This window comes from Mytilus edulis, chromosome 6 (assembly GCF_963676685.1).
Source record: "Mytilus edulis chromosome 6, xbMytEdul2.2, whole genome shotgun sequence".
Lineage (NCBI taxonomy): Eukaryota > Metazoa > Mollusca > Bivalvia > Mytilida > Mytilidae > Mytilus > Mytilus edulis.
In genome coordinates this window covers 52587410-52599382 of record NC_092349.1, presented here as the reverse complement: position 1 = coordinate 52599382, position 11973 = coordinate 52587410, and the positions used below count along the sequence as shown (strand labels likewise).

The window sequence follows — 11973 nt, the reverse complement described above, 5'->3', positions numbered from 1 at the left end:
GAGTTAAGCCTTTTCAAGTAATGGTTACAGTTTGTTTCGTTGCTGTGCTGTTTTACCACTGTCTCAGATCAGGGGGGTTTGTGGCTCACAGATATGGTGTATCCCACCACACTCTTTATGTGTCTGTCCCAAGTCATTAGTCTGTAGTTTAGTATTTGTCGTTGGTTCATGTCTGTCATATTTGTTTTTGTATATTGTTTTGTTATGGATTAGGCTGTTAGTTTTCTCATTTGAATTGTTTCATATAATTCATTTCAGGAATTTATAAAGCCGACCATACGGTATGAGTTTTCTCATTATTGAAGGTCGTACGGTTGCTTATAATTGTTAAAATGCATTCATTTGAACTTTTGAGGATAAAAAGCTCATCGACAACCATACCACATCTTCTTATCGTACAAGATATTCATTTCCACAAATGTGTATAAAATTGAAAATGGAGATGGGGAATATGTAAAAGAGACAACAACCCGACCTGAGAGCAGATAACAGCCGAATTCGTCTTCAACGCAGCGAGAAAATCCTGCACTCGGAGGTGGGCCTCTGCTGACCCCTAAATAAAAATGTGTACTAGTTCAGTGAAAATGGACGTCACACTAAACTCCAAAACAAATACACATTACTAAGCATACAACAAAGTGAACAAGCATCATGACTGCCTGTAATTGAAAAATAGCATAATCAAGTTGTTTTGTGTTGTTTGATTGTTGCCTCTTCCGTGAATTTTCCAAAGATCCATTTATTCATGAAGTACTACATGTAAATACTAGTGATCAAATAAGGATAACTGATTTTTATCTGATTGATTCACACCAGTGGAATATACCATGAGGACAAGAAAAATAAACATATTATTAAGTCAAAGAAAAGTAATAATCTAAAAAGGAATGATAAAATAGTTTACAAAACAAAAAAAATCAAAGAAAAACTAAAGATGGAGCAAGAAAAGACCACTTTGAATTCTGCTATATCTGATAAAAGTCATTTTTGAAATAGACATTTAATTTAGATAAAAACGTCTATGAAACATTGAACACCAAGGCCAAACTCTTTGTTTTAGGTGAACAGATAAACACGACTTTAGTTTTGCCTGCAACATACATGTATTTCTTATTTTGGATGGAAAATGTGGTTTCGTGGTGTTATAACTAGAAACTAAACAAATCTCAAATTTCAAAGAATTAGGAGTTTAAAAATATTGTGTCAAAATTTGGACTTATTTAAAAAAAAATTAATTCTAATTATTTTTAAAAGAAATTTACAAGTTTAAGAATTAAATGGAATTTGTGTGTTTCTTTTGTCTTTTTGTTTTATTTTATAGTTTTTCACCTGGATAACATTCACGTAATTATATATTTCATTTGAAACCCAAAATGTGATTAAACGCATTTAAAACATTTTGAATATCGCTTTAGTATTTACCATCTCTTTTTATTTCACCTGAGCTGCTGCCGCTATTTGGTGTTTGTCGTCGTCTTCGTCGTGACCTTTTTCAAAGATATTCTCCTCTATAACTACTGAACCAATTTCAGCAAAACTTTGGGTGAATGATTCTTAGGGTATTTTGTATGAAGTATGTTTTTTTCCATAGTCATCTAACATACAAAACCGCCATTGCTTCAGGAGGAATTGCCCGTAAATCATTTCCACTCATAACTTTATCAAGTACAAAACTGATAAAAGCAAATATGAACAGGTATACAAGATCTACAAAAATGCTAATTAAAAACTTAAACCATTAAATGACCCTTTAAAGATTTCTAACCCGGTTATGTTTGTAAATGAAGATTTGTTTCCTGATTTTAGTGTTTTGCCTATTATCTCATAATCTATAACAGATAGATAGAAACTGTAAACAGCCGAATTTATCAAGATCTATGAAATGCTAATATCCGAAATAATGAGACATCTCCTTGAAGAATTTATTACACTATGAACCAGGAAGTCTTTAGAGAATAAAAATTATTATAGTCACGTAAATTAACTTTTTTTTCCATGTTGCACAATACTTTATTTGCAAAACCAAGAAAAAAAACAGTTTTCGGTTATATGGCAAATACATAGTAAAAACAAACATTATGAAAACTCGACAATAATTTAATTCTTTTTAAAAAAAGTTATTGGTTTTCTTTCCTCAGTTCTAATGACTCTTTAATAAAAGAAACAACTATAATCTAATTTGTTGTTGAACGATTTAGGCTGCATTTCTTTCTGACCAAAATTTTGTTAACGTTTTTTCCCGTTTGGTGATGTTTTCTAAACGCTAAGAAAGTAGCAAAAATACAACGTTTAATAAGTCTTTACTGCCCCTGTTTGAACTTTCAATAATGCATGCACACGTTGTTGGTAAACAGACTTTTTACAAACGTAGCAAAAATATATCGTTTGATTAAGTTAAAGTTCGAAACAAATGTAGCATTTGTACTAACAAAAGAGGAACGACAAACTGTAGACGCATCTTTAGCAATTGCATAGTTTGTCAAAGTCTATGTAAACTTTACAAAAGTATGTTAGAAACAAATGATCAAAACATGTGCGCGCTTAGTCGTTTGCATCGTTTGTGTTAGAAAGACATGCTCCCTAAGTATACTAGTAATCACGAGTTTATCAATTTAGTTAAGTGTGTTAAAATTGAAATATTTTTGTATTACCACGATCATTCATCGAACATTTGTTCGCATTTTTGGTTGCTGAAACTTAGGAAGATTGTGTCTTATCCTTTTTGTAACCTTGACTGGGAATAGATTGACATTGCGAGTCATGTATGCATAGCATAAGACGTGTACCCGTCTGCCGACCCCGTTCTCATACTTTTTAGCGTATATATTAGTTTGTTTATTTGTCACCTTGGTGTGTATTTTGGATTGTTTTATAAAATTTAAACAACCGTGAACTTATATTGTCTAACTTTTGCTTCCATTTTTTTTTTTAAATATCATAAATTACACTAGATTGTAATCATTAGTTCGTTTCAAAACTAGATAAATATTCTATTCATATTTATTAAGCTACAATTTAAACGTCAACAAACCTCCAATTACTTTTAAAAATAATGTACATGTGTATATAGTAAAAATAAAATGAAAAACTGACATGTTTCTTTGTTCGCTCATAGAATATATAGCTGTGCAAGCTCGTATAAGTTGAGTTTTTAAGAAAAGATGCAAGTCATTGTTCTATTCGAGTTTTTTCAATCTGAAGTTTTTTTTTTTGTAAATTTGAAAAATAATGTACATGTTTTTTTTTTTATTATTCAGCATGTGCAACAAATGGTACTATCTTAGAAATAAAGGGAGTGAATAAATCAGATATTGTCATTCTAACTGGTGCTAAATATTGTCATTTAAATGAGTCGACGTGCGGTTTCAAGGTGAGAAATGTAAAATCTTCAGCAAAATATACAATGCTGCCTATTATAAGTTGTGGTGTAGTAAAGAAGAGAAAAAAAATGTCTTCAAAATTTACTCATCACGATTGTAGTTTCCGTTCTTTTAATGATCAACTCCGAAAACTTAATAGAGCAAAATATCGTCTACCTCCCTCTTTTATTGGTTAAAAGTGTACCTAAACAAGTATGATATAATATGTATCCAAATTATATCACAAACCCCTCGATGGTCAAAAACTCGTATGTATCACAGCCCCAATATACACTTATTTTGAGAGGTCATATTATTACTACATCTGTTTGTTGAAAGAGATAATATACATGGAAAAAACACTTTATAACTTTTACGCGTCCGAAACACATTCTTATAAAAAAAGTATAAGATATGTAAGCATGAAATACCAATTGAATTTTTTCATCACGACATTTTGGTATACAAACGAAATAAGTAGAATACCAAGGAGAATTGTTTTCTATAAATCTACACTACTTTTTTCTTTCTTCATTTATTTAATATGAGAACATACATGTAGCAGCACAAGTAATGGTGACATTTCTCCGGTTTGCACACGACACAACCGATAGAGTCAGTCAAAGTAATGTAAAAGAAATAGTTGAGTATAATTATTTATTCAATCATTGTTAGTGTTAATTAGTTGTGTTTATTTATTTTCATTAGAATCAGAAGAAAGTAAATGTGCTGTATGTAAAAGGCGAAAACAGTTCAAAAATAGCCGGTGGAAAGAATGCACATTTTTATCAACTGGAATGTAAAACCGCCGGATCATTTGTGGCATCTGTTAACTCTAGTGTCAAGATAGCTACGTAAGATAGAAAGTTTCATAAAAGTGTGTCAAAAATAATTAATCAATGCGAACCCTATCAAAGTTTTCGTCCAATTGTATGTTTTCCTTTCGGCACCAAGTGTGTCCCTTTACAAACAAACTTCATACTATAGTGTTATGAATCACACTTTTATTTTTGTTATGGTATATTAACTCAGTTAAGATCCCTCAAAATTCCACACAATTTCAGTTTCAAATTCAATGTTATTTATAATTACCTTGTTGACATCGTTGCTCTAAATGATAGCAAGGTACAAATGTATCTGAATATACTACAGAAGATTAACCAAAAGAAACTTACTCTTGACAGATAAACTTTATATTCATCCTGGTCTAGGTTTAATATTCAGTTTCAACCATTGAAATTTTCTTTTCCGTTTTCCGTTCCCTATTGTATTTTTTTATTTTTTTTTAAGGCGAAGTTCGCTTTATCCCTATGAATACTATTGCGTGTTTATTTCACAGCTTGCGCGTTATGTTATTGTTTGAAGATACTTTTCAAATTTCAATTAATATTTACTTAGTGAACAGTCGAATATTTCTTTTGACTGAATAACTTTTGATAAGCTTTTTTACTAAGACAAATATTTGATTTGGAAGTTCGGTTGATCCTGTAGAATACTTATTAAAAACGGGATATCGAATCCTACGGTAATGTTGTTTATAAATCATGTAGTTCTATGTAATTATGATCCCTTGAAAAGCTGTTTAAAAAGGGGAATAAAACACCGTTAGAAATAAAATCTCTTAATATTTTTTATTGGTACAAATATTGATTTTTTTATTAGATACTACATCACTGAACAAGTATTAATATATATTTAATATGAAAACTTATTGTTTTACATTCTGTCATATTAAGTATGTTCTTATATTATACAAGGTCGTGTTTTTATCAAAATAATGTTACTCTAAGATCGACACATTGTGTCTTGTGTCTTTATGTTAGTTTTATTTTCTTGTTTTGCTTACTAGAAATTTAACATTTCAAATAGTATGCTTTTTTTTTTATTTCACAGCTAATTCATATAGTTTTTATCGTTCGTATTTTTTTTATCAACACCTGTAAACAAGAACGGCAAAAACAATTATTGCGGAACCTACTTTTTGTTTGAACTTATAGACTTTTATAAACATCACTTTCCCCTAAAAACTGTATTTGGGTTACAAAACAAACACACCTAGCATTGTTAAGGTCTAATATTTTTCTCGGTTTTACATGTTTTGAAAATATACATGCAATGGGAAAAATTAGGTCCGAAGTAAACTGCTCATATGTATAATATGGCAACTTTTTGTTTAGCCCAGCAACAAACTTATATAATGAAGTAACCAGGAAACCAACTGATCCAACCAATTCGACAAGTCTAGCCATCACAGACAAAAATGGAAAGTTACCGAGTGAAGTTCACATTGGGGATCCACTATTATTACAAATAACTGGACCAGGTAATGTTATGTTCAAATGCATCTTCGTACATGTAGAATATTTGTATTATGTTTTTGTGAATGAGTTTGATTTTGTCCCGTTTCTTTTAGTTCTAAAACCAGTAATGCCATAATTTCTTATAATTGCATTGTCAGATTCATTTTTAATTATTATGTTTTAATAAAATTCAAACGAATCAAAATATTCCTTGAAAGAAATGTCGTTATGCAACATAGTATTCACGTGCAAACCAGTTACAAATGCAAACGGCAAAAAAAGCTATCAACATGAAAATAAAAATGCTTCCGAAGTACTTTTGTGGAGTTACTTTGATACGAAACGCTAAAAGCCAACAACTGGAAAGTCTAGCCTCATCGTTAACACACAGGTTAGGTAAATGTGGTAAATATAAAAAAAAAAAAAAAAAAGGGAGATGAAAAAGGCGTATCTCATCAGATGGATACAAATAGAAATACATCTACTAAAAAAACATATAGTGAACGTGGCCGGGTACTTTTATATCCAAACAATAAAAAAACAATAAGTACAGATCTGAGAGTACTCGCATTTACAGACAGCTAGTTCAAAGCCAATAACAACTTATATATGTTATAAAAAAACATGCATCTAAGACTAAATTATCAATCAGTACAAATCCAACATCCAAAAGATTTAGATTGCAAATGTCATAAACAGTTAGAGAAAAAAAAATACATGTATCGGCAGATTGTAGATCCATTAATATGTTAAAGACTATTTATCTCATCTAATAGAAGAAAACAAGGTATACAACACAATAACAAAACAAAACAAAAAAAACCAACAGAACAAAGAAGCAAACGTGAACAAGAGGTAGATGTCTATTTTTTTTTTTATGTCAGACTAATACCAGGGGTATATAGTCGGACGGATCATGCCTTCCTGATATTGTTTTACCTGTGCATTATTTGATTTTGTAAAAAAAAAAATCTGTGATACAAACACATTTAGATATAATAGAAAATATGAATAGTACATCGTGCAATAATTCTTATATCATTTGCATATCTATAAATACTTGAATTGGATTGGTCAATTCGAATTTTTCTCTTGGTTTACACTTCGATAAACCATGTTTCCGAAACTACTTTCGTTTATCTATTCATGCGCGATACACATTCTTGCAGGATACTGGGATTTTCAGAAAATTGCGATTATAAAACAATTGCATAACAGTTGTTTCTATTCTAATGCATATATAACCCCAAAAAAAAGAAATAAAACAAATGCACTAAAGCTTCGAAAATGTATAAAAATAAAATTTAAATAAAATTCCGCGAAATTTCATGAAGGATTTGCCGAATTTACGTCTTGGCATAACACGACGTCATACGGGTGGAAATTTTCAAGGGAAATATTATTTCGTTACGTGTACGCTTCAAATTCGGATAATATTTAATTAAAATGAAGTTTTTGAGGTATGTGCTATATTTCATTTTAGATTCTGATGCATTTATCGGACATTTATGTTTTTTAGAAAGTTAAGATGGCGACGTACTCCTTAGTTACGACATGCCATTGTGCTTTTGATGGCAAATATAGCAGCCATCACACAAATAATGTAAATTAATAATCGCGTATGTTTCGCTGAAGAATTATAAGGATTAAACACATTTTTTCTAGAGGTTATTGATGTGTTTAATCCTATAATGAAACCGCTAAAAAAGTCATAAAACATTTACTTCTTAACCCTCTTGATGCCAGATTTAAAAAAATCAACGTTTCGACGTTGTCAATAGGCAATAACAATTTGACGTCGCCAGTGCCGAATTCTTTTGACGTCGTCTTTTTGGCGTTATTTTTTTCATATTGATTTATAAAGTAGTTTTTTTTTCTACAAGAACGGCATTCACAGGGGCGGTGACCAGGAGAACATTTTTTATAATTCTATATTTGACTGATTAAAATCTTTCTATACAAATTTGCATCTTGATGGACCAAGGAGATTTACAAATGTGAACTGATATTTTTTTCAAAATGCTGTTGAATTCGTGCAATTATAAAAAGTTCTTTTTTAATTGAGAGAGAATTTTTTAAATTAGTATGCGCCGCCTACAATTTTTTGCTACATATTTTTATATCATATATAACAGTTTTTAAAAAGATATTTTAGGGTATTTATGGGCGGATTTTTAACAAACCTTATGTTGAAAGACACGGAATTGCCGGAAGTACATTTGTTTATATGGTCATAATTTTATCTTTGATTGTTAATATTTTCTACTGATGTGGACATCTATAATAATATTTTTCAAACCAATTTTGGTAAAATATAGGGCAAATTTCAGGATAAAAAAATTAGTGTTTATATCTCCAGTAAGAGATAGTTGTTCAATGATAAATATAACCTGATAAACAAATAGATATGTGATAACAAAAAAATCTATTGGTTGATTGACATCCCATAAGAAATAACTTCATAAAATTTATTAAAAAAATGTAATATATAGCCCAAAGTTGTTCGTGAAAATATTCTCCTCGCCACTGTATGAAAGGGGTTCGTACATAATTTCTTCTAAAAGGGTAATGAAGCGTCAGTTATAATCGTTTTTTTTTTTATCCATGTTCAAGAACTTTTATCTTTCTATAAGTAACATTTTGATATTACAATTACCGATACAAAAGGAGGCGAGTAATGTCGGGATATTTTAACCTCATATCATTGTCATGTGCTGTCTGAATACATGAACCATGCGAGCAGTAGTCTTTTTTTTTTATATCTCACATTTTTTTCTTGCATATAATGTGTAGGGATAAATTCAGAAGACTGGCTTGAATGTATCCCCGTCTAGACACGGGCCTATTTACTTTATGAAGTATTATACATTTTGTAGATGTGATTGCGTATTGAATGTTTGTCGACCTCTATATGTATTGTTTTTTTTTATTTATTATGTCTTTAGATGTTGGCCTATATATAAAAAAATAACATGAAGGTCACGAAATTCCTTTTGTGTAAATTTCTGAGGAACCACATCCATTTCAAAATCCTAGCAAATACAAAACAGTATGAAAGGAAGTATTGCCCGTAACTATTATCTAAAATAATTTTAGTATTCATACTCCTAGTACTTTTCACGTGAAAAACAACTTATACTATTTCTTAATTGTATATGCTACATCATTATCCGAATCAAAAGATAAAAATAGGTCCAGATTTTAAAGGCCTAAAAACCGCTGCTGGTTTTGTGTAACAAAATTGTGCAACTAGAGGGTGTCTCCTCTTGTATATCTTTTCGTGTTCTCCTCCAAGTCTTCTAACAAATGCCAAAAATAATGGGTGTTCATCTTGGATTTTTTAATGTGAATCAGCGCACAGATAAATAGAGAATTATTTTATCGACAAGATAAATTACAAAAATGAATGTCAAACACTCTCGGAGAACATATTGTTCCATCAGTTTATTCTCTATAATTTGGTTATGAATATTTCATGACCAGGTCTTTGGTTTCCCGTTTAGTGAAATTCAAATCTCTAGCTTCTATTGAATCCGGAAAAGTCTGACTTCAAATAAAAAAGACTGGTGCCTTTAAAATTTCAAGCTAGATTCAGATGGTGCATGCATGCATGGCTAAAAAATACCAAAATAATGTCATGAAACGGTATGTAAAATAAGGATCTGTAAAGGGTCTATATGGAATTCAAATAAGCTGATGATGATATAGATGAATAGTCCCTGAGCAATACAATCTCCTAGAAATCATATTGGAAATAGAAATACAGAACCAGTTACATCTATTTAAAGGTTAAAATTCGTTAATTTTCATTTTTTTCCTCTCAATTAAATGATTAAAACTTAGTTGTTATACACGAGTATGAATAAGCCAAATATAGTATTATGAATTAGGCCATTCATTTTCTCGATTAAATTGTTTCCCATTTTACATTTCAGGGCCTTCTGTAGGCGATTAGTTATACTGTTTTTTTTCTCATTGTTGAAAGCCGTACCGTTGCCTGAAATATTGCTAACATCCACTTCATTTCAACGTTGTTTGATTGTTGTCTCATCATGCTCATTGGCAGTTAAACCAAATCCCCTTATTTTTATATTATAATTATAAGTATGAAATATTTGTCGCTGAACTAAATGACACGCAATTAATTAATCGTAACTTCAGTTTTAAAATAGCTTTAGTTAAAATTTAAAATTAAATATTTAGTCTATCAATTATGTGAAGCCGACTGAAAGTGTCCGTCAATAATGCACCATATATTATATAATGTTTAATAGTGACACGATTTCAGTCCTAAAATAAATGTTTATAAAATAGTTCTCCAACGGGATTCAGACAAATAAAAGTCTTAAGTTTACGAAACGTATGTTTGTAAAACAATGAATAAACCCTTTCCACCTTCATAGCAGGAACTAAGCTAGCAATAATAAAGAACACTTTAAACATCAAAAGGAGTATATATAATAGTTAAATTCCAATGGGCGAAAACTAATAAATATGAAATTGAGTTTATCAATTTAAAGTCAACTTGCAAGTATTTGTCGCTTATCAATCAAACACCATTTGGATAAAAGGAACTCAATTTAGATAGGAAAATGTGGACATTAACAGTGTGTGTTTTATCGATCATTTAAGGTGAATTTTGATTAGTTCTATGCTGAAAATTAGTGTTTTTCGAAATTTTCATAATTCCAAATCTTAACATTCTTTTCAGTGTTTCAGTGTTAATAATCGAGTTTTCTTGTGCCATTATTCTGTCATGAGTGGACGGGCCAATTTCCTGTTTCGGACTATCTTAGAGGATAAGCACATAAACATTTATATTCAACATACGTAATGTGCGAAACTTTATAAGTCATTTTTCAACACACAGTCTATCGAATATGTCGGAAATGCGTCAATAAGTGTTTTTTATTATGTAAGTCTAATAAGTAACGATGCAAAAACAAAAGGGTGACCCGGTCTTATTCAATTATCTTGTGTTTCCAGCTCTTATGTCGATCATTAAATTTCAGCACCAGTGTCATGTGCTTGCAAAGATCTGCAAATATAAAAACCAACGTTGCCGTTTGCCGCTGGTTAACGTGTTTTTTTCTGAGACAGAAAATTCAATTTACTTTTGCCATAATAATAACGTCATAATGACGTCATGGATATTACGTCATTGCTTCAAAATACACTAAGATGACCGATGGTCAACAATGTTATAAAGGTTTAATTATTTACTGTAGTGAAGATTGCAAAATTTTGATTTATAGTATATACTATTGTTGAAACGACATATATGTCGCCTTGGTATCAAACCCCCAAACGACGTATATGTCGCTTTGGCATCAACACCAGAACGACATATGTGTCGCTTTGGCATTAAGAGGGCATATTAATTATCTTAGTCTGCTTTACAGACTTAACATAAAAAAGCAGTAACTAAATATTGACTAGGTCCTTTATCTGTCAACGATAAAAAGGCAGACAGAAGTTTCCCTAATGGTCCATAATTTATTTTAAATATTCAAAAGTCAAGTTGAAACTAAGGAACACTTCTGACTCTCTGCAATTATAAGTTACCGTAGATATTCTATATCTATAGAATTATTGTTATTTCACATTATTGAAAGCTAAATCAAATGTGTCTATTTTTTTTATTTTTTTTATAGCCCTTTATACAGTCGAACCAATTAAATGTACTGCCAATAGTGCATTATCTCCGAAAACTGATTACGTTCTCTGGACAAAGTAAGTATTTTACTTTGGTATCTTATAAAATAATATTCAAGAACAAATGATGAAACTTATAAAGACAAAACGCGCGTTTAGCGTTCTTTAGTTTTCCATGTTGTGTCATGTGTACTAATTTTTGTCTGTTAGTCTTTTGCATTTTAAGCCATGGCGTTGTCAGTTTATTTTCGACTTATGAGTTTGATTGTCTCTCTGGGTATTTTTCGTCCCTCTTTTGATATGTTTGAAGAATTTTCACAACCTCTTGGTTGATGCAACTGCTGGTAGGCATTTCATACCCGATGGTATTACATTCCAAAATTGGACGACTTCAGTGCTAGCATAATTATTTTACTACCGATTAGGTATTGTTCGGTTGAATAACAGATAAAGTGCGGCCCCTCAATTCAAACATTACAAAAAAAGTTTGTATTTATTATTAATATTGTCATTTCGCCTTAAATATATACCTTATAACTTTATTCTAAGCAAAAATAGAGCATATACGAAATGAGTATGTGTGGGGTTGTGTCATTAATATTTGGACAAGAGGCTATTTATGAGCTAAAAATTTGCCAGTACTATTTGTTGTTTTAAAA

The 11973-nt window shown here is 30.6% G+C and overlaps 1 long non-coding RNA gene across 1 annotated transcript; it reads left to right on the top strand.

Annotated features, from left to right (window-relative positions):
- Positions 1-3263: 3263 nt before the first annotated feature.
- On the top strand, positions 3264-11392 carry LOC139526122 (uncharacterized). Its single transcript, XR_011665138.1, has 4 exons — positions 3264-3370; positions 4068-4213; positions 5537-5682; positions 11314-11392. It is a non-coding gene; the product is annotated as an uncharacterized lncRNA (long non-coding RNA).
- The last annotated feature ends 581 nt before the right edge of the window (positions 11393-11973 follow it).